The sequence below is a fragment of the Sminthopsis crassicaudata genome, chromosome 1 (genome assembly GCF_048593235.1).
Source record: "Sminthopsis crassicaudata isolate SCR6 chromosome 1, ASM4859323v1, whole genome shotgun sequence".
Taxonomy (NCBI): Eukaryota; Metazoa; Chordata; class Mammalia; order Dasyuromorphia; family Dasyuridae; genus Sminthopsis; species Sminthopsis crassicaudata.
Genome location: NC_133617.1, coordinates 725,028,803 through 725,056,640, shown reverse-complemented (window position 1 = coordinate 725,056,640; position 27,838 = coordinate 725,028,803). Strand labels below are relative to the sequence as shown.

The window sequence follows — 27,838 nt, the reverse complement described above, 5'->3', positions numbered from 1 at the left end:
GCATCATTCCCCGAGATCTAACGGGCTCAGCCCATGTAAGGATCTGCTCTTATTAAAAACTCCAGCCGGCAGTTTCCCTTACACTTCCCAGATCCGCGTCATTCACAAAGTCCTTAACCCGGAGCACTGATACAGGAAAGGATCATCAGCAGCAGTCTATCTAGCACTTATACAGTGTTTTAAGGTCTGCAAGAGCTTTACAAATATCCACTCTCACGGTTTTCATAATAATCCTAGCAGGGAGGTACATGACTCTCCCTCCCCCAGGTTACAGCGCAGGAAAAAGTACTCAGAGGTTAAGGGACCCGCTCAGAATCACGCCTTAGGAAGTATTTAAAATAATAGTTGAATTTAGGTCTGGGTCTTGGTGACTGCTGTCCACGCTGCGCCACCTCGTGGTCGCACAGGAGATTACAGTGAAAGTGAGAAGCACTTGTGTGGAGCTCCTCCCCAGGGAGCACAGTGAGATTCAGTTCTTTGGAAATCGTGGACGTCTTGCATCTTGCGGTGATGGCTGAGGTGAAGATTCCCCTGTCCTCTGGAGTTGAATGGTAGTAAATGAGGTTGAATAGTGCAGAGGTACCGGAGGGAGCTAAACTGCCATGATCTCTCCCTCTCCAGCATCTTGGATGGTCCTTTTTCAGAATCCACCAGTTCTTGTGATAAATCATTATCTGTCTATCTATCTGTATCTATTTGTATCTATCTATCTGTATTTGTATCTCTATCATCTATCTGTATCTATTTGTATCTTTTTGTATCTCTATAATCTATATGTATCTATTAGTATCTTTTTATATCTCTATCATCTATCTATATCTGTCTATCTGTCTGTCTGTCTGTCTCTTGATAGAGATATGTATGCTCTGTACATATTGAAGATGGATGAGTCTGCAGCCCAAGGGGCTGCAGATAAATCATGGCCATGCAAATCCTTTGGACACCCATACTGACTCAAGCGTTTCCAGGTCCTTACAGTGGGTTTGATTGGAAGCTCCTTCTCACCAACTTCTTAGAGAGAGAGAGAGAGAGAGAGAGAGGGAGAGGGAGAGAGAGAGAGAGAGAGAGAGAGAGAGAGAGAGAGAGAGAGAGAGAGAGAGAGAGAGAGAGAGAGAGAGAGAGAGAGAGAGAGAGAAAGATATGTGTATAGATTATAGAAACAGATGTAAATATATAGATATAGCTCCATTTGGTAGGAATCTTTTCCTTTTCATCAAGACTAAAGTTGCCTCTTTGTCCCTTTCAACTACTGCATCAAAATCTGGCACCTGGAAAGAAAAGAACAAGTCAATCTTCAAATTAAATACTTGAAGATAGCGATCATCCCCAAGCCTATCCCTCATCCCCATTCTTCTCTTCTATAAGTTATTTTTTCTTTTTTCCCTCTGAGGCAATTGGGGTTAAGTGACTTGCCCAGGGTCACACAGCTAGGGAGTATTAAGTGTCTGAGGCTACATTTGAACTCAGGTCCTCCTGAATTCAGGACTGGTGAGCTATCCACCTAGCTGCCCCTAAATATTCTTTCAACTAATCCTCATTTGATATTATCTCTTTGCATGTATATGAATGCTCTCCTCTAGAACCTCTCCAACTTATCAGTGTCTCCTCTAAATTTTGATGTTCAGAACTGAATATAGTATTGCTTCAAGATGTAGTTGACTAGGGCCAAGTACTGCTTCTTCATCTCAGTCTAATACGGCATTAGATTTTTGTTTGTTTGTTGTACTACCATATTACAATGTTGACTCCCATCAAACTTCTAGTTCGTTAACATCTCCAGATCTTTTTTTTTTTTTTTTTTTTTCAGACACAGGACTATCTAACCATTACTCTTGCACCTTGGACTAATGAATGTTTCCATCATAAATGAGGAGTAATTTAGACAACAGGAAGACCTCTTTATATATAAGCTCAAGTGCTTCAAACTGATGGCAAGTAAACAGTTAAATGTTGCAAAATTTTTTGAATGGATGGATGGAAAAATATTTGCTAAGTATTACATACTAAGCTCTGGGTATAACTACAGTAAACAACATAGCTCATTCTCTCAAGGACCTTTTATTCTAAGGCTGCAGATAATTCATACAGAACAGCCAGAAGGGGAGGTATATATGCAGTTGCATGATTGGGAAATGGTTGGGCATTGTCATGGTAGTCTGGAATCAAAGAAAGAGAAGGCTGAAACTCATACATGGGAGCTCAGGGATACAAATGCAGTCCCCAAATTTTCATGGAAAAAGGATAAAGAATTTGGCCAGGATCCAGCTGTGCTGATATTAATCTACTCTGTTAAGTCTGTATTTGTTTGATTTTAAAATTTTTTTTACAAGAAATCCTAGTTTGATTTAGCAAAACTAGTTTGATTTAACATTATTTTAAATTCATTTCATTGTCCTGTTATAACTAAAGTGTTTCCCAAAATTCATTGGATACTACTATTGAGATACCAATCCATATTGTTATTTAAATTTTTTAATAATACTGAGTGCAATTATCCCACTGTTTAAGGGCACTGCACATCCTTGTGGAGAGAGCCATTGGTACTTTTTTTTTTTTTTTTTTTTGGAAACACTGGGATGGTTTTTAAGACAGACAGCCTTCTGGAAGTGGTGATAGAATATAAATCTTTGTAGGACACTGCCATCTGCTGGTTTCTGTGGCAAAGAACAAGCCAAGCTTACAAGGCATTAAAAGGAAACTTTTATTTATAAATTATATTTATACTTAAAGGTTTGGGAGCTGGAAGGAGAGGTCATCTCTTCAATTCTCCTGTCTTGAAGAAACTGAGACCTGGAAGGATTACATTTACCTTCTTGTGGTCAAGACATTTAAGCAATGGCAAAGCTGAGACCTGAATGAAGCTGGAATGCTCATCCCTCTCCCTTCTGTTCTTCCAGGGTACCTTCTCTTCATGGGAAATCTAGAATCAAAACTCAACACTTCACTTATATATCATCGCATCTCCTCCCTATTATGGTACTTTTCAAGAAAGACAAACAACAACCTCTGTGAGTAAGAATAGGAGCTGCCCAACTGGACAACCAACTGGAACTGGCCTCTTGGGCAATATTATCTCTTTTCCTTTTCTTTCTTTTTTCCTTTCCTTTCCTTTTTCCCTTTCTTTTTTCCTTTTTTTTCCCTTTCTTTTCCTTTTTCCTTTCATTTTCTTTCCTTTTTATTTTCCTTTTCTTTCTTTTTATTTTTCCTTTCCCTTTCCTCTCTTTTCCTCTCCTCTCCTTTCCTTTTTCCTTTCTTTTCTTTTTTTCTTTCCTTTCCTTTCCTCTTTCCCTTTCTTTTTTCCTTTTTTTCCCTTTCTTTTCCTTTTTCCTTTCATTTTCTTTCCTTTTTATTTTCCTTTTCTTTCTTTTTATTTTTCCTTTCCCTTTCCTCTCTTTTCCTCTCCTCTCCTTTCCTTTTTCCTTTCTTTTCTTTTTTTCTTTCCTTTCCTTTCCTTTCTTTTCCTTTTTTTTTTTTTTTTTCTCTTCCCTCAGTCCACATAAGGTATCATATTCTCAACTGCTGGTGTTTGAATGTAAATTTTGATTACTGAAACCTATTTTTTTTTTTTTTAATGATTTACCAGCTAGAACTAAATCTTAAACTCAATTCATTCCACTTCACTGATTGACCAACAATAGTTCCCGGATCAAGTCCCACTTGGTCATTTTTTTGGGTCCTGATTGACTCAGAGTGAAATTTATAGCAATTGTTCTGTTGAGCCAGAAACACAGAGGGTCTTCCCTGCCCAGACTGATTTTTTTTTGTTTGTTTGTTTTTGACTAGGTAAAAGAAGCTTTTTTCTCGCCTCATTTCTTACCTAGCCTTAATAACTGGGCATTGCTTCAAACGGAGATCTTAGCTTAAAAAGGCCAAAGTCTTCCACTGCAACCAGAGCCATCTCCCTCTATTTGTCCTGATCTATGGTTGACCACTGAACCCAGATGGCTCTGGAGGGGAAAATGAAGCAGATGACTTTGCCCAGCCCTCCCTCACTTCAATCCAATTAACTTGCACGTCATGGCATCCCCTTCCTGATGTCACAGTCCTTTTTGAGAAAGAAGGACAAACAAAACCCATTTGTAGAAATAAATGAATATGAATGATAATACAATATAGAAAAAATAAAGTGTTCCTTAGAAGTGCTTACCTACCACCTCTGAACAAATGCAAATTAACCCACCCCTTCCCCAAGATCATCAATAGACCATAGGATTATAGATGAAGGAGAGGGAAAGACTGGGTGGTACAATTCAAAGAGCAAAGAATACAACAGAAGGGCAAGGTGCTACAGGACCTGGTTTAAGTGGGCCATTTACTACCTTTGTGAGTTTAGCCTTTTGTTAACACTCCCCCTCATTCCCTCCACAAGTTAAATTTGAGTATTTTACTTGATGGCCTCTAAAGTAGGTCCCTTTCAGTTCCAAATCTATAATCCTTTTTACCTGCATTCAAATCCCAGCTCTTCCATTTAAAACTTGTATAACCTCAGGCAAGTTACTTTCCCTTATTGAATCTTGCTTTCTTCTTAAGTAAATAAAATGACAAAACTAAGGTCACTTTCAGTTTTTAATCTATTGTCTAATTAATAACATAAAGATCCAGCTAACCTAGCTGTGTGACCCTGGGCAAGTCACTTAACCCCAGCCTCAAAAAAAAAAAAAAAAAAAAAAAGATCCAGCTAATCTTAGAAGTAAGAAGACTTGTGAGTGTTTACTGTACTTTTTCCCAGACATTTTCCCCTCCAACTCTTCATAAACCATTTTGGGATTTTCTTGGCAGAGATACTGGAATGATTTGCATTTCTTTCTCCAGATTATTTTACAAATGAGGAAACTGAGGCAAACAGGGTAAAGTGAGCTGCCCAGAATTCAGGAAGATGAGAGTTCTTGACTCTAGGTCCCCTATTTTATCCACTGCACCAGCTAGCTGCCCAGGCTACTATTTATTTGTACCTAATGCACAAAATGCCTGAAGTCTCCATGCTTATTCACTTAGCTCTTTCTACCTTTGTGTGCTTCATCCTCCCTCTTTCTCTCAGTATTCCTTCTTATCCTTAATTATTCCCCAGAACCTCTACTCAATCACCCACTTGTAGTGCTTATCTATTTCTTCTCATTGTTTGTACCTCCCTTTCCTTTTCTCTCAGGGAAAAAAAAAAAAAAAAAAAGAATAAATCCAGTGTCAGGCAGTCTTTGTTCAGCATGCAGGGGTCCCTCTGCAATGCAGTCTCTCCCAGGCTTCTTTGGGTGTCTGCTTATGGAGCCTTCTGCCATCAGAAACATGCTGCTCCTGGCTGAACATCTGTTGATGTTCACAATACGAGAATTCCAAATACAGGGTCACTGGGAATCCAGTTTCTATGACTAGGTCCACTAAACTGCCACCATATATGGCAGCTGTCCAGAATGGCTAGATTGGCCTTTGAATATTACTTTGGCAGTTACATTATCAAAGACAGGCTCCTCTACCTTTGATTCCATTCAATGCAGGAGATTTAAATTGTAACAATAGTTCATTAAATACTGGGGAAGGCCATGGAGTTACATGGAGTTTAAGCAGCTGGTGGGTGTAAAGGATAAAGCATTAGATTTGGAGTGAAGAAGACTCAGGTTCAAATACCATCTCAATGTTTGCTAGGTATATGATCAGCTGACAATCTCTCTCTGACTCAGTTTCCTCATATATATATATATGGGATTAATAATGTCATCTAGTCTTCATAAGGTGGTTGGGATGATCCAATAAGATAACATATGTAAAGTATTTTAAAAACCTTAAAACTCTATGAGTCCTGGCAAATCTGCCTCAGTTCCTCATTTGTAAAATGGACCTAATAATCACATGTCCTTTACAATGTTGTTTCCAGGATCAAATGAAATAACATAAATAAAGTGCTTTGCAAATTTTACACATCCTATAAATGCTGTTATTGTTGTTACTATCAATGGATATAGTATTAATCTGTTATTTCATCCATTGTATGGGAGCTCCTACCAGAAGAAGACTGAGATCTGTCTTTGCTTGGTAAGAGATAGGTACCAAGGAAATAATGGTTCTATTAAATGGTGAATGGATCATATAGCTATATCAGAGACAGATTTAACCCTTGACTCCAAGTACCCCTTGTCCTACCCTTCTACTCTACCAGACAGCCACTAAAAAAAGTTTACATAGGAAAAGCTTGAGATAAGCCTTGGAGGAAGGCAAGATGTCTAAGAGGTGGACAGAGGACATTCCAGAAATGGAAGTCAAGGCTAAGGTGGGAGGCTGGAGATCTAATGCTAAGTTCAGGAAAGGGCAAGTGGTCAATTTGTATGGGAAATAACATTGAGAAAGGACAGATATATGAAATATTTTTGGAAAAATAAGCGAGAACCAGATTATGATGAATAGGCTTTAAATGTCACACACAAGTTGAATTTACCCTACAAATAAAATGGGAATGGAAAGCTAATGAATACTGATGTGTATATGTAAGTGTGTCTGTGTGTGTAAGTGAGTATAAGTGTGCCATGATAACTTTCAAATTTGTGATATATTCGTTATTAGAAAACACAATTCAGCCCTTCCCAAGGTTAATGACATTCTACAAATGTTTGTTTTGGTCTGGAGTTAACCAAAGTCTTTAAAAATGAAAAGCTCAGAATCTAGACATGGAAATGTGTGACTTTTACAACTTAATTCTCATCTGTAAAATAAGGATAATAATAGCACCTATCTTGTGCTGATCAATTTGTGATTAAATATTTTGAGATTGTGATGGATGTTGTGATCATCAAGATGAGATATTGTGTCACCTTAAGGTGCTATGTAAATGCTATCCAGTTTTCTATCTAAAGTTTTCTCCATTTGCAGAATTGTGGTGTAGAGCATCCATTGGTGGGCATTATTTTGTCCTTGGAAGCATTCATATTTATGTGTTCCTATGGGACATGTCAGCAGTGATCTCTAGCTCATTTCTTTCTTTCTTTCTGGTAGAAGATCTGGCTAATTCCTTAATGATGGCTGTCTGTCTCCATATGGTTTATGACATATCTGGGTGCAGTGTTTCAATGAGCTTGCCCCTCCCTTTTTTTTACTTTTATTTTTATTAAATCTATTTTTTAAAACATATGCATGGATAATTCTTCAACATTTGCCCTTGCAAAACCTTGTGTTCCAATTTTTCTTCCCCTTCTCTCACTCCCTTCCCTAGATGGAAAGTAGTCCAATATATGTTAAACATGGTAGAAATTTATGTTAAATCCAATATATACATACATATTTATATTATCTTTCTGCACAAGAAAAATTAAATCAAACCGGGAAAAAAATGAGAAAGAAAACAAAATGCAAGGAAACAACAACAGAAAGAGTGAAAATGCTATGTTGCGAACCACACTCAGTTCCCACAGTCCTCTCTCTGGGTGCACATGGCTCTCTTCATCACTGAACAATTGGAACTGGTCTGAACCATCTCATTGTTGAAGAAAGCCACGTCCATCAGAATTAATCATCGTATAATCTTGTTGCCATGTAAAATGAACTCCTGGTTCTGCTCATTTCACTTAGCATCAGTTCATGTAAGTCTCTCCAGGCTGAATTTGCCCTTTTAATTTTTATTGAACTCCTGGCCTTTGGGTAGTCTTCCAATTGTCTATGAAAAGTATAAGGTACAGATTCACCACTGTATTGGTATTGGTATTACATGTGATCAGATCAGGTCAATTGTTGTAAAGATCCAAGAAAACTTCTCTGACATCACAAAGAAAAAAAGCAGAAAAAAAGCTCAGAAATTGGAAATCGAGTAGTTACTAAAACACCATTTAATAGGTCTAACCATTGTGCTCATTGTCAACTTGACTTATATCCAAACTTTTTATTTATTTATTTATTTTTTAAATTTGGTATTTTGGTCAGGAATCTAAAGGAATTCTCTCATGACCTTTCTTCTGTGACCATTTTCGAAAAGGAGAGTAAAAGAAAATAGTAAGTATTAAAATTAGGAGGTCAAAAATGACTTCAGAGGCTTTTGTGATCCAACCTCTGTACCTGGCCAAATCAGATTTACAAAAAAAAGTGAGACTACCAAACGCTTTTATCAATTGGTATAGTTGGGTTTTCCATTGGGTGGCTGCATCCTGGGCTTGATTCCCTGCTTTTCTCACAAGCCCATAAAGTTCTCTGTAGACATTTCCTGGATTCGATTTTTAATCAAAATTTCAGCTAAAAGTAAGCTCTCTCTCTTTAAATTTCCCAAGATAAAGATTTCTAGTTCTCTCCTTATCCTCATCACATCAGAATCTCATGATATATTTAGCTGCGTGGTTAAGTCATTTTCAGTTGTATCCAACTCTTTGTGAACCCATTTGGAATTTTCTTGGCCAATTTTACAGATGAGAAAATAGGATTAAGTGACTTGTATAGGATCACACATCTAAAAAGTATCTGAGGTCAGATTTGAACTCTCAGTAAAATGGGATTTTCTGATTTGGGGGCCAGTATTCTGTGCATTATGGCAGCACCTAACTATCCCACAAGTACATAACTATTCAGTTCCCACTAAGTTCCATCCCCAAGTGGAATGTAAACTCATTGAAAATAGGAATTGTTAGGGCCAGCTAGTTAGTGCAGTGGATAGAATACCAACCCTGTGAAGTCAGAAGGACCTGAGTTCAAATATGACCTCAGAAACCTAACACTTCCTAGCTGTGGGACCCTGGGCAAGTCACTTAACCCCAATTGCCTCAGGGTGTGGAGGTGGGAGTGGGAAGCAATTGTTGGCTTTTCATCTTGTATTGCTAGTGATTTGCTTGTATTTTTAAGGGCTGGGTAGCTTGGGACCTGTGATTTCATTGTTGTAAAGAACTCTAGTTATGAAAATCCCCTCTAAGAAGGCAATTCAACAACTGAGAAATTAAATCATTTGCACATAGTCCCATAGCTAATTTGTAGAAGAGCTCATGTTTATATGTCATATTATCTAACATGAAATCTATGTATTGTAATAGCAAACACTTATGTAGCATCTTAAGATTTGGAAAGCACTTTACAAATGTTTTCTCATATTATTCCTACAACACCCTTGTGAAATAGATGTTAATATATCCTCATTTTTGAGAAATCTGTGGCTGAGAAAGACCATGTGACTTGCCCAAAGTCACAGAGCTAATAATGACCAAAGCAGGATTGGAACTCAGATTTTCTTTTTTTTTTTTTTTTTTTTTTTGAAGTCTATTTCTGCATGCATTTATAATCTATCCCTCACACTTGCTCCGATGAGCAACAACTACAAAATAAAAAATAAACACATATAAATGTGCCTGGTTCAGTAAAATAAAGGCACCCAGCCATGCACCAAATCTCCGTCTTTCTGTGAATTTTAAGTTCATAATGTATTTTATCTTCAGTCACTGAAGTAGGGATTTTTTGCTGTGATCAGAGTTGTACAGTCTTTCGAAGTTGTTTTTCTCAAGAATTGTAGAAATTATCTTATTTGTATCATAAACTCCAGGGTTTTTGAATCTTGAGTCCCAAATTTTATCTACTCTGTTATTTCAATATATCAGAGATAAGACAAGATCTTCCTATCCATTATGCTATACTGCCTTTTTGTAAAGAAAAATTAATATTTTCCCAAATACATGAACCTTCATTATTCACTTTTGCAAAACCTTGTGTTCCAAATTTTTCTCCCTCTCCCCTACCCCTTCCCCCTCTCCAAGACAGCAAGTAATCCAATATAGGTTAAACATCTTTCACGCCCTTCTTAAATGGATAATTCAATCCAACAACATATCAACCCAATCTGCAATCAGATCTCTTTCTGTAATTTCCAGAAACTCCAAACTAGGTGTGTAAGTTTAAAATAGAGTGCTTTGTCTCCTCCATTATATTGTAACTTCTTTCAAGGCAGATAGTATCCTTTTTCTTTGTAACCCTAGTGTCTAGCCTAGCACTTAGTAGAGGCTTAATAAATGTTTATTGGCCAACAAATAAAAGCACTGAAACTACTTCTAGACCTTGAAAATAAATATAAACAAGGGATCACCAAAGTCTTAGTGTGGTTATAAATTATTGATATCAATAAGTTTTAGAATCCCCCAACAGAAGTCTGTTGTCTTTCCAAAGAAAGGTATAATATCTATAATGTATCAGAACATCTCTTAAGAAATGCTCAAAATCTGACTACAATTGTCAGAGCTGACAACCACTCTCATTTATGTTGGTTCATAGAAGGAATAAACGATAATTCATAAGGAAGCTAGAAAGTACTGGCCAAGATTCTAAAGTCCTGGGCAAAAAATTAGGGAGAAAGGGGTTGTTTTCATTGCTCCTAATGAGTAGAGGTGGGAGGAGACAAAAGTAGAAGATGGAAGTGAACAACTAGATAAGGTGGTATCTGAAAATGGGATTTGGAGTTTTGGACCAGAGTCTACAATATTGAAATGATGATCTTTTTGTTCATAAAAATGATAAAAAAAATGTATTTATATTACATAAATAAATATAATAAATAATCTGGAACATTGTGAAAAGCAGAATTTAAACTGAAAAGGAAAGAGGAAGGAACAAAAACTCCCCACAAAGATCTGACAAGCCTAGTATCAGAGAAAATATCAAGTTCAACATAAGAAAGAGAAAATCCAAAAAGAAGATCAGTCAGTTATGGCAGATAATCACCAGGAAAAGAACCAAAACAACATAACAAGTGAAACCTATGGCTTTAGGTTGAAAATGTACAAAATAAGGATACACATTCAAGGCAATTTAAAAACATTCATTAAACATACAAGGGGCTATGCTTGGACCTAGGGGTTTATAGATTAAAAACAAAAAAGCCCCTGCCTTTATGGAGTTTATATTCTACTAAAATCTCTCCAATGTGGGGATATGTCAAGTACCCTGAAAATGCAATGCAGCTTACCATTCCATATGATGTTCCTATAAGGAATTCAGTTGAAACCTTGGGATAAATGATGTCCTCCATATAGAAGAAGCAGTCTGCATGCTGCCCATGAACAGGGAAGCTCATTTTGCTGGGGGAGAGGGGGAAGCAATGTTGAAGAAGTGAGAACAAAAGGACAGAAGAAGAAATCTGCAAGTAATGGCCTTTCAGTGGGGCCAGGCCTTCGATATTTTTGATCTTCTTCTGGTGAAAAGGATATGGGGATACAAGAGAAACCAATCAATGACCAATGGATTTTGAAGTGAAAGACCCGGGTTCAAATCATCTCTGGGCCCTAGTTTCCTCATCTAAACTATGAGGGTGGGAAGGTTGGATGGCATAACCTCTAAACTCTCTCCTAGATCTAAATCCATGGCTTAAAGATTTTAAACACCTTGTAATACCAGGACATTGTACTGCATAAATAAACAAATTTCCATAAACCAGAGCAAAGTCAAACAAAAATAATTTTTGCAACTATTCCTGAAGGCAGTTACTATTTATTTTTTAAATTTTATTTTATTAGTACCTTATTTTCTCAATTGTATGTAAAAAATGATTTTCAATATTCATTTTGGTAAGATTTTGAGTTTCAATTTTTTTTCTCCCTTCCTCTTTTAACTCCTCTCCCCACACTAGGAAGCAAAATAATCTAGGTTATAGACGTATATTTATTTTTGACATATTTCCACATAAATCATGTTGGGAGAGAAAAATTAGAGCAAAAAAAGAAAAACCATAAGAAAAAAAAAAACAAGAAAAAAAGGTGAAAATATTATGCTCTGATACATATTCAGTTTTCATAGTTTTTTCTCTAGATGTGGATGGCATTTCCATCCAAAGTTTATGGAATAGCCTTGGATTACTGAATTGCTGAGAAGATCATCACATAATCATGTACAATTTTCACCTGCTTCTGCTCACATCACTCAGCTTCAGTTCATGCACTTCCAGGCTTTTCTGAAATCAACCTGTTCATCATTCTTATAGAACAATAGCATTCCATTACATTCATATATCATAAATTATTCTCATTCCCCAACTGACGGGCATCCATTCACTTTCTAACTTTTTAAGAGAATCCTTCGTTTGTTCTCAGATTTAAATTAACAAATTTTCATTACTATTTATACCAGAACTATAACTAACTAACTGGTGAGTTGGCTAATAAGTTCATGGATTTGGAAAGGTCCTAGGGAGGCCCAGTCCGGTTATACATAACAAGATCTATATTACATATAACAAGATATATATAACTACATATAAAGGAGAAAACTGTGGCCAAGTGAAGTAGTTGAGTGTCAGAGACAGGACTTGAGAACAGATTCTGCCACATTATCTTTCACAGCATCAAATGGTCTTGTTTATTTTGGGCTATTAGGTGGAACTCCAATGGTGTTATTCAGCACACACACACACACACACACACACACACACACACACACACACACACAGAGGTCTCTTTCTCAAGTCAAACAATTCATTTATGCAATCCAAATATAGCTCCAGACCCTAGAATAGGAAGGACATGAACATTTATATGTGCCAGGCATCATGCTGAGCATTTTTGTTTTTTTACAGATACAATCTCACTTGATCCTCACAACATTATTGAGAAATTGGTGTTTTTTTTTTTTGTTTTTTTTTTTACAGTTTTACACTTGAGGAAACTGAGGCAAATGGTAGCCAAAGGTCACACATCTAGTAAGTGACTGAAACCACATTTGAACTCGTCTTTCTAATAAAAGTTAGCATTTATATAGCTCCTACTATATGCCAGACATTATATTGAGCATTTTTTTCACTTGATCTTCACAACAAAGACAATACCCAATATTCTTTCTTTGTCTTAAGAAATCTTTTCCATTTAGTGGAAAGAGGTCATTTCAGGTACGAACTTGATAAGGAAATTGGGAATGATTAACAAAGTCATGGATCAGGGCCAATATTTAACCTTCCTTTGAGGAGACAAAGGGTTTGTTTCATAATCCTTTCTATTAGTCAATTAAAAAAAAAAAAAGGCTTGACTCTTACAAGGTACTCTGAATTGCCTGAAAGAGCTCAGGAATGTTTTTAGATTTCTGGCAGTTGGTGATTTAGACTTCAATATTTCAAATATGCAGAACAAGACCATTGACTGTGGTCATATATAAGTGTGTGTGTATTAATATATATATATATATATATAATACATATATATATACACATGTATATATACATATACACATATACTCACATAATATACAGTATAGTATATATAGTGTATATATGTGAGTATAAATATATACACAACATATACACACAAATATATATATATATGCATGTATATTTATATGCATACAGCCACATAATAGAGCAAATATAGCATATATATTAGATGTGTGTATAAATATACACACATTCATATATATGTGTGTGTGAATGTATACACATATTCACATAATGTATAGTATATATTACATATATAAATATATGCATATTTATATATGCACACATGTATGTGTATATATATATATATATATATATATATATATACATCCAAATAATATAGAGTATATATAGCACAAAAATTATATGTGTTTAAATGTAACCTAATTTAGTTTAAATCTGACTAATATATAGTATATATATATATGTGTGTGTATAAGTATATACAAATTTATATATATATATATGCTGGAACTCTATCTTTCCAGAAATCAGCAAGAGTCAGGATCACTAAACGTCTTTATTCTCGATCTTTACCTTCGCCTCCAATGCCCGGTCACGAGTGCAAGTGAGCGTGAGTTCCACCACCCAAGTTTCTCTTGCTCCTCCCACACAAGTCACTTCCCTCTCTTTGTCTCACCAATCAAGTCATTACAGAACAGCTGGGGAGGGTCAACCTTAAACAAGTTAATAGGGAACCGTCCAATTGGCAATTAGTCTCACGTGCTTCATCATCCAAGTGCATTGCTCAGTTCTAGCCCTTTACATCTCCCGCTTTCTTTTGTTTTAGACCACAGGAGGTCGCGCCATCCCTGACCTTTCAGGGAGATGAGAACCCCAAAAAGGACGTGATCACGCCCCCCCTGACTTCTCAGGAGGGGAGATGAAAGCACTAAAAAGGAGATAATCACGCCCTCCCTGACATCTCAGGAAGGGAGATGAGAAGCACCAAAGAGAAGTGGGGATTTGCTAGCGGGTTTCTGGATTGAAGGGCCTTATTAGAGACAAGTATGCACAAACCCATCAGCATGGGAGTTATTACACAAGCACATAGCAATAACGCAGAGGCTATTAGTGGTGACTCTCCCCACAATCAGTGCAGACTCGATGTGGTGTAACAAACAGGAATTGTACATGCAAATAGTGACATAACAAACAATATAAATCAACATGGTATTGTAAGAGATTTCCAGAAGTCCTAGAAGGAGGGTATGTAGACACCAGACACACATACCCCTTCTTCAGCAACCAAGAAATAGTCCAAAACCAATCTATTGTCCATTGCTTCACTGTTAGGGAATCCAATGATCCCCACAAGTTTTTGAAATCCCACATCAGTCTTTTTATATGTTAGGGAATCCAATGATCCCCACAAGTTTTTGAAGTCCAGCAACAGTCTTATGATGCCTCAGAGAATCCAATGATTCCTGAGGACTTTCAGTCCTACAATAGTCTTATGATATCTCAGAGAATCCAATGATTTCTGAGGATTTTCAAGTCCAACAGTTTTTGATGTCCATGGGTCAAACGCCATAACTGCCAGGTTCTTTCAGTGGTGGGCACAGTCAGCAACGGAACCACCCGATGTTTCTTGGGCCTTCTCCTTCGTTTCAAGGGTCTGCTCTGTCTCTCTCCGATGGACAAGGCGAATACGGCTCGTTGGCACCCATCTGATTCCTTCTCCATCTGTAGAGATACAAGCAAACCCTCTCCCCCAAGCAGTTAACCTATCTGGTCCCTTCCATTCACCACTTTGTGGGTCTCTCCACATCACTTGGCGATTATCTAAAGACAGTGGAGCTGCTCGCACTGGACACTGCCCTTCCGGTGAGTTATAAAACCTGTCTGCTGGAGCCAGTGCATCTTTGTCAAAAATTAAAAAATTAATGGTATAGAGAACTAAATTTAGAAGTTCTCTAGGGTTACCCGTGGCTCCCCCTTTCTTTTGTTTTTGGAGGAGTGTCTTAATATCTCTGTTTCTTCTCTCTACTATTGCCTGCCCTTGAGGATTAAAGGGTATGCCCGTGGTGTGTAAAATCTTATACTGTGCACAAAAGTGTGTAAAATGTTTAGATGTATATGCAGGTCCATTGTCTGTTTTTATTGCTTGTGGCACGCCCATAATTGCAAATGCTTGTATAAGGAATTCAGTGACCACTCGGGCTGTCTCTTTTGCTGCTGGTATTGCAAATGTGAATCCTGAAAAGGTGTCTACCACGACATGGATAAAAGATAGACGACCAAAAGATTTATAATGGGTCACATCCATTTGCCAAATTTCATTAGGTCTCAAACCACGAGGGTTCTTCCCTGGAGGGAGTGTAGGAGCATGGAAAGGAAGGCAAGCTGTACAGGCTTTTACTATGCTCCTAGCTTCTTCTCTTGTTATTCCAAACTGCAAACGTAAAGCTCGGGCAGCCTGATGATATTTAGAATGAGACTCTTGTGCTTCTTGAAATAAAGGAGTACTGGCCAGCATGGTTAGAAGGCTATCTGCCTTTGAATTACCATCAAAAATAGGACCTGGAAGTCCACTATGGGAATGGACATGCAAAATATAAATCTTACCTGGATGCTTTCTCACTTGCTCTTGAAGCTCTTTAAAGAGCTGATATATATTGGAGGCTACAAATTTTATTTGGGCTGTGGCAATTCTTTGTGCCACACCTACTGAATAGGCTGAATCAGATATTATATTTATGTCTCCCGGATAATAAGCAAGAGCTAGAATGATTGCATACAATTCATTCTGCTGAGTGGACTGAAAAGGAGTTCTGATTACTCTCTTTATAGTTAAGTCACGAGAATACACAGCGCAAATATTATGTTTGGATGCATCTGTAAAGATAGTTGGTCCTTTAAGAGGAACTTTAGAAACCTTTTCTTCAAGAATCCATTGCCAATTATGTAGCAGTCTGGTTATCTTTAATGGAGACCCGTGTGCAAAATTTGGAGCCATGGCTAATAAAATTTGCCACTCTGGGATGGTTTCGCAGCACACATTAACTTGTGCATTAGTATAAAAGGTATATATCTTATCAGGTCTTGTCCCAGATAATTGTACTGCTCGTTTAATGGCCTTTAATAAAATTCTAGCCACAAGCACTGGGTAAGGAATAAGGCTTTGTTCTGGTTGTGCTGGGAGGTTCACCCACTCTATCACACTGTCTCCTTGATGAAGGACTGCTGTGGGGGCCTCTTGTGTAGCAAAAACTGATATTTCCAAGGGTTTTTGAGTGACTCTTTCAACCACATTGGATAAAGCCAGTTCAACTTGTCTCAAAGCCTCTTGAGCTTCTTTTGTAAGCTGGCGTGGTGAATTTAAAGCACTGTCTCCCCTTAAAATGTCATATAATGGTTGCAATTGACAGGTAGTCAAGCCTAGCACGGGACGCATCCATTGGATATCTCCTATCAATTTCTGGAAGTCATTTAAGGTGTTTAGCTTCTCTGTTCTTAAGGAGAGTTTTTGTACTGTAAGCACCTTAGGATATACTTCATATCCTAAATATTGAAAAGGAGCATGTCTTTGAATCTTTTCTGGAGCTATGTGCAATTTATAATTCCTTAGTGTTTCTATGGTTTTTTGTAGACATGCTTCTAACATTTGTTCCTCAGGTGCACATCCCAATATATCATCCATGTAATGTAATAACATTACTTTTGGAAATGCTTTTCTTACTGGAGTAAGAGCAGCAGCAACATACATTTGACACATAGTAGGGCTGTTTTTCATTCCCTGTGGCAAAACTGTCCATTCATATCTTTTATAAGGCTCAGCTAAGTTAACGCTGGGCACTGAAAAGGCAAATCTTTTCATATCCTCCTTATCTAGAGGGATAGAATAGAAACAATCCTTAATGTCTATAACCCAAAGTGGCCATTCTCTAGGCAACTGAGTAGGAGATGGAAGTCCAGGTTGAAGAGTTCCCATAGTTTCCATCTGTTCATTTACCTTTCTTAAATCAGTCAACATCCTCCATTTTCCAGATTTCTTTTTTACAACAAATACTGGGGAATTCCAAGGACTTAGAGAAGGTTGTAAGTGTCCTTGATCAAGTTGTTCCTGTACTATATCTAGTAAGGCCTGAATTTTATTGTTATCTAAGGGCCACTGTTCTATCCACACAGGTGTATCAGTTTTCCACTGGATAGGAACAGGTGAAAGTGTTGGCAGGCCTTCAACAGCAGCCCTGCCTAAAAAACCGAAGTACTCATTTTTAACCCTAATTGTTGTAAAATGTCTCTTCCCCACAGATTGATGGGGATTTTTTCAACTATAAAAGGAGTAAAAACTCCTGTTTCACCTTCAAATACCCATCTTAAAGGGGTAGCACTAACTTCAGCTGCTATTGATCCTCCTACCCCAGACATGTAGGTGTCTGCCTTAGTCTTTGGCCAGTGACTGGGCCAGTTGGCACCTCTAATGACTGTGCGATCTGCACCTGTGTCCACCAGTCCTTCTAATGCTATGCCATTTATATATATGGTGAGCATAGGTCGGTCAGCTGTCACAGCTGCTGTCCAGTATATTCCTGGGTTTTTCTGCTTGGAGTCCGAACATGGGTGACTGTCACCAGGTTGCTTATTAGGAGTCTGTATCAATAAACCCGATGCTACTACTTCCCCTGGTTGATAAGTCACACATTGTCTCCCTGTGTTAGTGACTGGGATATTATCTACACATTCCCCAGTTTCCCACATCAGTGTATGAATGAACACTGTCTTGTAAGTACTCTCAGGAGGTGAAATGGTCAAGCCTACTGTGCCTGGAGGCAAGGGATCCATAGGTTGGAGAGGAACAGATTTCACCTCTCCAGGGGGTATCTCAGTTGTCCCAGCTGCATACAACTCCATCCTCCCTAATTGTAGTCCCTTTCTCCCATCATGTTGCTTCCTGGCTGACTGATTGTGTAATCCCTTTCTCCCCTCAGATGGCTTCCTGGCTGATTGATCATGTCTGGGTATTGGACTTGGAGGCACTCTCTGGGTGTGGCATCGGCTGCCATCATGCCCCAAGTGTTTTTTGCTTGGGGCCCTGGAGCTGGGCCCCTCATCCCGTTTCCCTGAATCAGTCTACACTCTGAGGCCCAATGGAGTCCTCTGTTGCATTTTGGACATGGGGTTTTGGGTCTTGTTCTCCCAGCCTGTCTTCTCACTCTGTCTCTGTGCCAACATTGAGCTTTCAAATGGCCTACTTTACCGCATTGAAAGCATTGACGAGTCTCTCGGGAAACCCCTTGCCAAAAGGGATCCTGTCTCCCCATGTTGGGATCTTGGGAAGTCTGCACCATAGCCTGGCTATAAAAGGTATTTGTGCCCATTGCGGCACAGCGTCTTATGATCTCCTCTAAAGGAGCATCCTTACGTAGTCCTAGTATAATCCTTCTACAAACCTCATTGGCATTGTCTCTAGCAAGTTGCCTCACCAAAGTGTCTGTTACTTCATTTTCACCATTTGCCTGTATGACAGCTGTCTGCAAACGTGCCACAAAATCAGCAAAAGGTTCATTTGGTCCCTGTACAATTTTTGTGTAGGTCTCACCCTTGTAGTTTTTACTGGGGAGAGAAGCCCATGCTTTGATAGCAGCAGCAGAAATTTGCTCAAATGCTGTTATGGAGTAATTAATCTGTACCAAAGCATCTGCATAAGAACCTATACCCATTAGTAGGTCATAGGTGATGGAAGTATTAGCTGCATTTTGACTATTTTGTTGGGCTTGAATTCTACAGAGCTCAGTAAATTCAGAAAGCCACAACAAATTTTGTCCAGGTTCTAAGCACACTTTTGCAATGACTTTCCAGTCACTAGGGGTTAAGGTTTCATAAGCCAAATTGTGTATTAACATTTTAACATAATCTGATGTAGCCCCAAAGACAGTGCAAGATTTTTTCAGGTTTTTAAGGACATCCATATTAAAAGGAGCATATCTTCTACTCTCTTGACCTGCAGAATTACGCTGTTGAATCACGGGAAAAATTTGAAGTTTGAAATCATTATCTACTTCTTTTCCATTTTCAATTGCTTCAATAAGCCCTCTTTCTAATCTAGTTACAGGAGTGGGCAGTTGTTGGGAGGGGGGGCTCTGTGTGGGAGGAGGGGGGGGCGCTGATGAGGTCACCGCCCCTCCCACTACTCCTCCTCCCTCCGTCCCTGAAGGTGGAGTGGATGTGGGCTGATCAATAATCTGCTCTCTAGGTGGGGTTGAAATTTCTTCTGGACAATCAGAGTCTACACCCTCAGATTCCTCATTCAAATCCCCTTGCCCTCTGGCAATGTCCTGAGTTTGCCTATCTTCTATCTTTTGTTCCTCACGCTTCCTTCTCTGAGCCTTTTTAGAACTCTTCCTTCTTCTAAACTCTTCTTGATAGCTTAAGTCTAATAGAATCAAGTTGTATAGGTAAAATACCTCTGGGAAAATTTGACAATTCCCATTTTTTGAGTAAAATTCTTTCATTTCAAGTCCCACTAGCTTCCATTTATCTATACGTAGTTTTTCTTCATTTAAGAACCAAGGGGACGTGCGAATCAATGAGTGTATGAGATTATTCATTTGTGGGATGGGAACAAGTAAACTTTTCTCATCAATTATCTTAATTATATCCTCTATAGCATTGCTAGATGAGGCAGGGGCTGGGGTTGGAGCAGGGTCAGCTGAGGCCCAGGATTTACCTAACATCTGCCCCATCTCAATTACTAGAGATTGCTGATTTAGTCCTTAACAAGGTAAGTTCCTTATTTCTATTAGAATACTCACCTAATCTCCTGGTCACAGGAGGACTTCGGTGGAAGTAGGGTGCCAGCCACACGTTGGACCCCAAATGCTGGAACTCTATCTTTCCAGAAATCAGCAAGAGTCAGGATCACTAAACGTCTTTATTCTCGATCTTTACCTTCGCCTCCAACGCCCGGTCACGAGTGCAAGTGAGCGTGAGTTCCACCACCCAAGTTTCTCTTGCTCCTCCCACACAAGTCACTTCCCTCTCTTTGTCTCACCAATCAAGTCAGCACAGAACAGCTGGGGAGGGTCAACCTTAAACAAGTTAATAGGGAACCGTCCAATTGGCAATTAGTCTCACGTGCTTCATCATCCAAGTGCATTGCTCAGTTCTAGCCCTTTACATATATATATACATATATATGTATATACACTCATACATATATACATACTTACATAATATATAGTATAGTATATATAGCACATACATATGTGTATAAATAAATATGCATTTATATGTACATATATTACATGTATATAAGCATATATAATATGTATATATACACATATATTTATATATTATATACATACAACATGACACAATATGTGTGTACACATGTGCATGTGTGTATATTATTACATACATATGTATGTGTGTGTGTGTGTATAAAGATAGAGTAGCCAAAGGGAAAAATAAAGTTTAAAAATTTACCCTAAACTCTGAGGAAGAAAAGCATTTCCAGGAAATGTGGAAAAAGAAATAAAGGAGGAAGCTAGAAAGAAGCTCAGCAGAAGACCGTAGGGTACCATGGCTAGAACCAAGTGGCTCTGGCCCAAGAGAATGAGACTTGAACTCCTTCATGTGTTTCTGAATTAGGAAAATGCTTGTTTGGTTCTATGAATTGAAAATAAGAAATTCAAAAAGAAAAAAAATGAGGGTGTTAGATGATTTCTGGGATCTCTTTCAGCTCTTAATTTATGATTCTATGACTTCTTCTTGTCATTCATTTCTCGTTTTTCAGATAAAGGAAATGGAGGGCCAGAGAGATTGTGTCTTGACCAAGATTACACAATTAGTCCATGGCAGAGTAAAATTGTATCCAAAATTAACAAATTGTTGTTTGTAGGGTTGTTTAATATTAATATGGAAATTAATATGGAAAAAAATAACTTGTTCCTGATGTAAGAGTCTTTCTTGAATCAGCTGCCTGAGTACCAGTCAGACCACTGATTTGTTAGAGCAAAATCAGAACTAATTCAAAACTAAAAGAATGAAACTTTAAAAAAAAAAAAAAAAGAAGAAGAATATGGCTTCCAATTTAAAACTCCAACCTAACCTATTTAAACAAGCTACTAATGCTGAATAAAGGGAAATAGGTGGAAAAATGAGTATCAACACCAAAGAACATTGTTTCATAAAGAATTTCATCAATGAAAGTTAATTTACCCTGATAAGAAGACCAAAAAGAGATCGGAAACCACTTTAGTCAGAGAAGGCTCCCTTTCTACTTGTTAAGTGGAGAGTTTTGGCAGCCAAAGGCAATATTACCTTAGCGTATCAATTTGTTTGTTAAATCTTATGAAGAAGGATAGCAGAAAATTATGACCAGCCTTGTCTCATAAAAAAGTGGGGAGCCGTGGAAGAAAAGAAGAAATTTAAAGAAAGCCTGATGAGAGACCCAATGGTACAAGTCATCCAAGGGACATTTAAAGACATCAGAAAAAGAAGATAAAGATGAAAAATGGAAAGTCTATAAAGTTTTTTCTTTTTTTTTGTAAATAACAAAATTTTTAGGACCACAAAAACTAGAGCAATCACATTTAGATTCTAACACACAGTTCTTGATATAATATATGGAAAAGGGGAAATGTCATAAAAGGAAATAAACATGGGGAAAACAGTCATAGAAAACCAATTCTACATGTAAGTTTTCCATGCTGGAGATGATATATTTTTAAAGATACTGAGGGATAATTTGTCAAGTTTATTGAAAGAATAGTAGATAGCAAAAGCAGAGGAGGAAAAAAAACAAAATAATGTCATTCTTTTTTTTAGCAACATTCATTTTTGTAAGATTTTGTATTCCAAATTTTTCTCCTTCCCCAAGACAATAATCAATCTGATATAGGTAACAAGTACAATCCTTTTAAACATTTCATTATTAAACAATGTTATTCTTTGAAAAAAAAAAAAAGTCAACCATGAAAATGTGAATAACTTCAACTCACATGCATTCTTTCCAATCCATATAAAAATTTTGAGGATAATCTTTTTTATGCATTGTGGGGAACATCCTTGATAAGGGTATGATAAATCAACAGGGAAGCTTTTGCAAATGGTCTTTTACAATAGATGATATTTTTATGTAATATGTGTTGCCTAAATATATTAGGAAAGTCTACATGGGTCTAACTGCAGATCTCAGGTAGAAAATCGTGATTCATTATATGTAGAGTGTATTCACCCATCCTTCTCCAAGGGAGACTTTGATTGCTTTCAGGAGGGGAGCAGAAAGTTAGGGCCACAAAACTGACTAATCTACTTTCCTTAGAGAGGGGATAAAATTATATCTATTACACCCTTAGATATGGTTAGTCTAAGGGAAATAACTTCTAACATTTAAGTCACTCTCATGAAAAAGGAACATTCCAAATTATATCTTCCCTACCCACAAACCAGTTGTATAAGTATAATGACACATAGCAAATAAGAAATAATTCCAAGTTAATATAGTAAGCAGAAATCAGAGAAATTATCTGGATTAGAATCTACACAGAATTATCCTGATTAGAACATACACAGAACCTACTTCTCCCACTGGAAGTAAGATAGCTCAGATCAACATGGAAAGAGGATGTCCCTGATCTTAATCAAGGGGAAATCTCATGAAGTCTCTAATATGGGAAGCTAAAGATAGGAACATGATCAAAGTGATGACTCTTTTATACGTTGGCTTCTTTCCAGAGACTTTCTTGTCCATTGGGGCTTTCAGAGAACCTGTGTGTGTCCTCTTTCAAAGCAGGAATCCAGAGGAATAGAGGTGTGTCTTCCCCCAAGTTCTACTCTTCATTCAGTCACAGAGCATTGAGTAATCATTTTAACTAATGAGATGAATCTCATACAAATAAACTTGAGTTCTGGATTCCATTCACAATCTCACACTTGACAAAAAAGTACAGAGAATTCCAGATTCCACTGAAATGATTGTTTGTTGGCTATAAGAAAGCATTTGATTTGATAGAATAAAATACTGTCTAAAAGACTTCTTTCTTAAAAAAAAAAAAAAATATTTTATTTCAATGTATAGAATACAACCAAAAATCCTTTTAATGAATTAGAAAAAAAATAATAACAAAATTCATTTAAACAAAAAGTCAAGAATATCAAAGGAATTAATTAAAAAGAGGAAACATAAAAAGAAGAGGGTTAGTAGTACCAGATCTTAAACTATAGTAGGTAATTATCAAAACTATTTGATACTGGTTAAGAAATAAAAAGGTAGACCAATGGAACAGAGTAAACATACAATTTACAACAGCAAATAAATATAATAACCTTATATCTGACAACTGTAAAGACTTTAAAATTTGGGGACAAAAGACTATTTCAACAAGACTTCCAATGAAAGGCGAGAAAAGTTTGGTTGTTCTCTACATCAGCTTTTTGGTGAAGAATTTAGAATGGAGATTTAACTAAACAAGCTTGTATCTAGTTACCTGCTGCCTTTTTGTTATTTCCTGATCTTCAGTAGAAAAGTATCCCAAGATGAATATGTTCAGGATTAGGAGGTATTATTAATAGTATCAATAACAATAACTAATAACTTGATAGGTCATATCTATAAAAGCCAAATCTATATCTCGTCAAATATGGATGGATGTGTGTGTATGTGCATATGTGTATGTGTATACAGAATGAAAGTCATCAATGCTACATGGGATGGTTATTAAAAAATAATAAAAAAGTATAAATGTTATTTATATATATATATATAGTAACAATATATTGTTATATTGAAGGAGACAATAGACAGAGGAGTATGGATATGTTGGAAGTGATGTTTTGGTTTGGAAAGTTACATGGAAGATGAGTGGTAGAATGTCACAGTATTTAATATTAATGGTACCATTGATTTGATAATAATTCCAGAACTGGAAAGAGGGAGGGATCTAGCCCAGAGAGAGGTGATGGTGGAAGGCAGCCGGCAAGAAGGTTGCACGGTTGGAGTTACTAGAGGTAGTGAGCCACATGAGGCACCCACCAATGGGCAAGGTTTATTTACCCATCAGGCTAGGTTTGGGACTTAAATCTTCCAGTGTCTGGTCTCTGGTATGAGGGAACAGCTACAAGGAGAATGACAAGAAAGGTGGGCAAGTCAAGTGAAGCATGGTGGTAATGCCCTAAACAGGCTCCATGAGAGGGAGGAGGGAAGATCAAAAGAGCTGAAAGGGTTAAGGATTTCTGAGTCAGATTACTTCAATGAAAAATCCAAGAAGTGAGAGAAAAGCAGCATAAGAGAGAGAAGGGGCTGCCTGCCCAAAAGTTTAAACCCCAAACATGCAAAATGAATCTCATAAAACTGTCAGAGAAAAACAAGTATAAACATAAAACTTCAATGAAATCCAGGCCCAGGCCGATTAAACAGAGCTGAAATGGTTATAAAAGAGATGTATTTTGAACAGAATAAAATTTAAATGAAGTTAAAATGACTTAGACTTAAGAAAGCCAGCAAATGACTCATAAAAATACACAGAAAAAGAAAGTTAATTTAAATAGAAAAAGAAAGAACAAACATCTAACTCAAATTAATTTTGCTGCCTGGCGTAGCCTGCCTCAACAGAATATTTCCGTGGCCTTCCAAACCACAGATTGTCTGGGGTCCACGGCAGGTCAACTTATTCAGCATAAAGGTCAGAGAGCCACAGATGGTAAACACAGGTTTTTGTTTGTTTTTGATTTTTTGGTGGTTGAGGGGGATGTTAGAGTTATGTATGGAGAATGCTGAAACTGGTGAAAGCAGAAGGGCCCCAGAGCTTCAGGAAGATTCTCCCATTGCCCCCCACTCCAGAAATCCCAAGTCTCAGTCCATCTGTCTGCCCTCGCTGGACTTGCTCAGCCAATACTATTTAATACCTCAATCCTTCAGTAGTAAACACCACCTGCTTCCTCACTGCAGGTGCTGGGAGTGGAGAAGAGGGCCTGGAGACTCTCAACACAGAATGTAAAAAGAGAGAAAGAGGATCATCCAGAAGAAAGCAGGAAAAATGTCTAAAGCATCTTCAACGTACATTCATTTCTGTGACATATTCTGGGAACTTTGTCTAATATAACTAAGGTATTGCGTTTCTTCCCTCCATCCTTTTTCAAGGATACCTGGAACAATCATCTCTCCTTGGAGAATCCCTTGCTTCCTTCATATCTCAGCTCAGTCACCATCTTTCTTCCACCTCCCAATAATATTTGTTTTTTTTTCCTAAATACATGTAAAGGGATAGCTAGGTGGCTCAATGGATAGAGCACCAGACCTAAAGTCAGGAGGACCTGAGTTCAAATTTTATCTCAGACACTTAGCACTTCCTAGTTGTGTGACCCTAGTCAACTAACCCCAATTACCTCAGGGGAAAAACAAAACAAAACAAAAAACAAAAAAAACTAAATACATGTAAAAGCAGTTTTCAGCATTCATTTTTTTAAAAATTAAATTAATATATATATTTTTTATTTACCAGATATATGCATGGGTAATTTTACAACATTGTTCCAATTTTTTCCCCTCCTTCCCCCCCAGATGGCAGGTTGAACAATACATGTCAAATATGCTAGAGTATAAATTAAATACAATATATGTATACATGACCAAACAATTGTTTTCAGCATTCATTTTTGTAAGACTTTGTGTTCTTAATTTTTCTCTCTCTCTCTACCCTATCCCTCCCTAAGACAGCAAACAATCTGATATAATTTAAATATGTGCAATTCTTTTGAATATATTTCCATATTTGTCATGTTGTACAAGAAAAATCAGACCAAAAAAGCGGGGGGGGGGGGGGGGGAGGGGGAGGAGAGGAAACTATGAGAAAGAAAAAGCAAACAAACAAAAAAGTGAAAATACTATGCTTCAACCCATATCCTATCTTCTTAAGTCTCTCTCTGGATGCCATCAGCATCTTCCATCCCAAGTCTACTGGAATTGTCTTCAGACATCACATGTTGAAAAGAGCCAAGTCCACAACAACTGATCATCGAATAACCTTGTTAGTACTGTGAACAATATTCTCTTGGTTCTGCTCATTTCACTCAGCATCAATTCATGTAAGTCTTCAAGTTTTTCAGAAATCTGCCTGCTCATCATTTCTTATAGAATAATATTCCATTGCATTCATATACCATAACTTATTCACCCATTTCCCAAGTGATGGGCATCCACTCAATTTCCAGTTCCTTGCATTACAAAAAGAACTGCTACAAACATTTTTGCATATTGTCACCATCTTTTCCATGAAGACTTTCCTGATCCCTCCAATCCCAACTGCTAATGGTTCCTCCCTTCTCCAAATGATGTTCTATTTATCATGTGTATATGCATGGTCAATCATTCAGCATTTATTACATGTCTACTGGGTTCCAGACACTGCTGTGAGGCACGAGGGGGTACAAAGATAAAAAATAAAACAACCTTAATGCTCAATGAGATTATATTTTAATGGGAAAAATAATGCAAAATATGGATTATAAAGAGAATAAATACTGTACAGTAAAATATAGCTGCAAGGGCCAGCTCATAACTACTGATTTTTCAATGCTCAGTGTGAGCATTTACAACCTTGGAAAATCAGCAAATGACATGTCAGGACTTTATTTGTTATGTTAATTATCTAGTCTTGAGAAAGTGATAGAGAAAGTGTGAATAATGTATGTTAAAACTTAAAAGTATGTCACTAGCCAATTATTAAACATTTACCATCAGATTGGATTTGAAATCAGGAAAAGCACTTTTCCTAACTCCAGGCCCACCACTCTATCCACTATATCACTTAGTGACATATAGATAGCATTTCAAAAGAAGTGCCCTTAGATATATTTAATGCAACTGCTACCAGAAGAAGGTTCCTCCATCTCTTTACAACATCCCTCCTCAAGTAGTCATTCCATCTTAAAGACCTCTGCTAAGAGGGAACTTTCTACCTCTCCAGCGCCTCTTTTTTTGGATAGCTCTAATTGTTTCCATTTGTTTGTTTTTTAAGTTTTTCCTATAGCATTCTGGAAAAATAGAGGAGATTCAAAGATGAAGTGAATTGGAGTTCCCCAACACCACATTTACTGCTAGACCAAACTTGTCTCTGCAGCTTTTACCTGTTCTTGGCTCCTTGAACCCTCTGGGACAAGTCTGGACAGACCTTCTTCAAAGTGTAAGCAAGGAGTTCAATCCCATCTCAACGGACTTGATTTGTCAATCAATGAACATGAAGATATTTAAGACATACAAACAAAATTATTTATGTCCCATAATATCTTTATGGGTTTGAATCTCTTAAAATCAAGAGAAAAAAGCAATGTGAATGATGTAGAGTCAATAGTCAAGCCTACTGGTCTTATGAATAAAAGTCCAATTTTGTTCCAGATAAGTAGTGAATTAGTCTAGGTTAAATCAATAAATATTTATTAAACACTTTCTATATACTTAATTTCTAGGAATACAACACAAATAATGAAAGCCAGTCCTTAACCTCAAGGAGCTCACAATCCACTGGGGAAAAACAACACAGAAAAGGAAAGAAATAACAAGGGAAGAAGGTAGAGAGTGGGATGAAAGGGAATAATGAAGAAAGCAAGCTTTCTAGAAAATGAAGAGATTGCCTGAGCATCCTCCTTAGATGGGGCTTTGCCAAGCCTTCCATTCAGAGGGGTTACAGGATCAGAGGTATTAGGGAGTATCCCCTCCATGAGGGGATCATGCAGAATGCTGAGGTTACATGAATGATA

At 37.4% G+C, this 27,838-nt stretch overlaps 1 long non-coding RNA gene across 1 annotated transcript; it reads left to right on the top strand.

Annotated features, from left to right (window-relative positions):
• Positions 1 to 5: 5 nt before the first annotated feature.
• Positions 6 to 27,527, top strand: LOC141555861 (uncharacterized). Its single transcript, XR_012486363.1, has 5 exons — positions 6 to 519; positions 1,808 to 1,931; positions 2,898 to 3,008; positions 25,032 to 25,190; positions 27,100 to 27,527. It is a non-coding gene; the product is annotated as an uncharacterized LOC141555861 (long non-coding RNA).
• Positions 27,528 to 27,838: the final 311 nt, after the last annotated feature.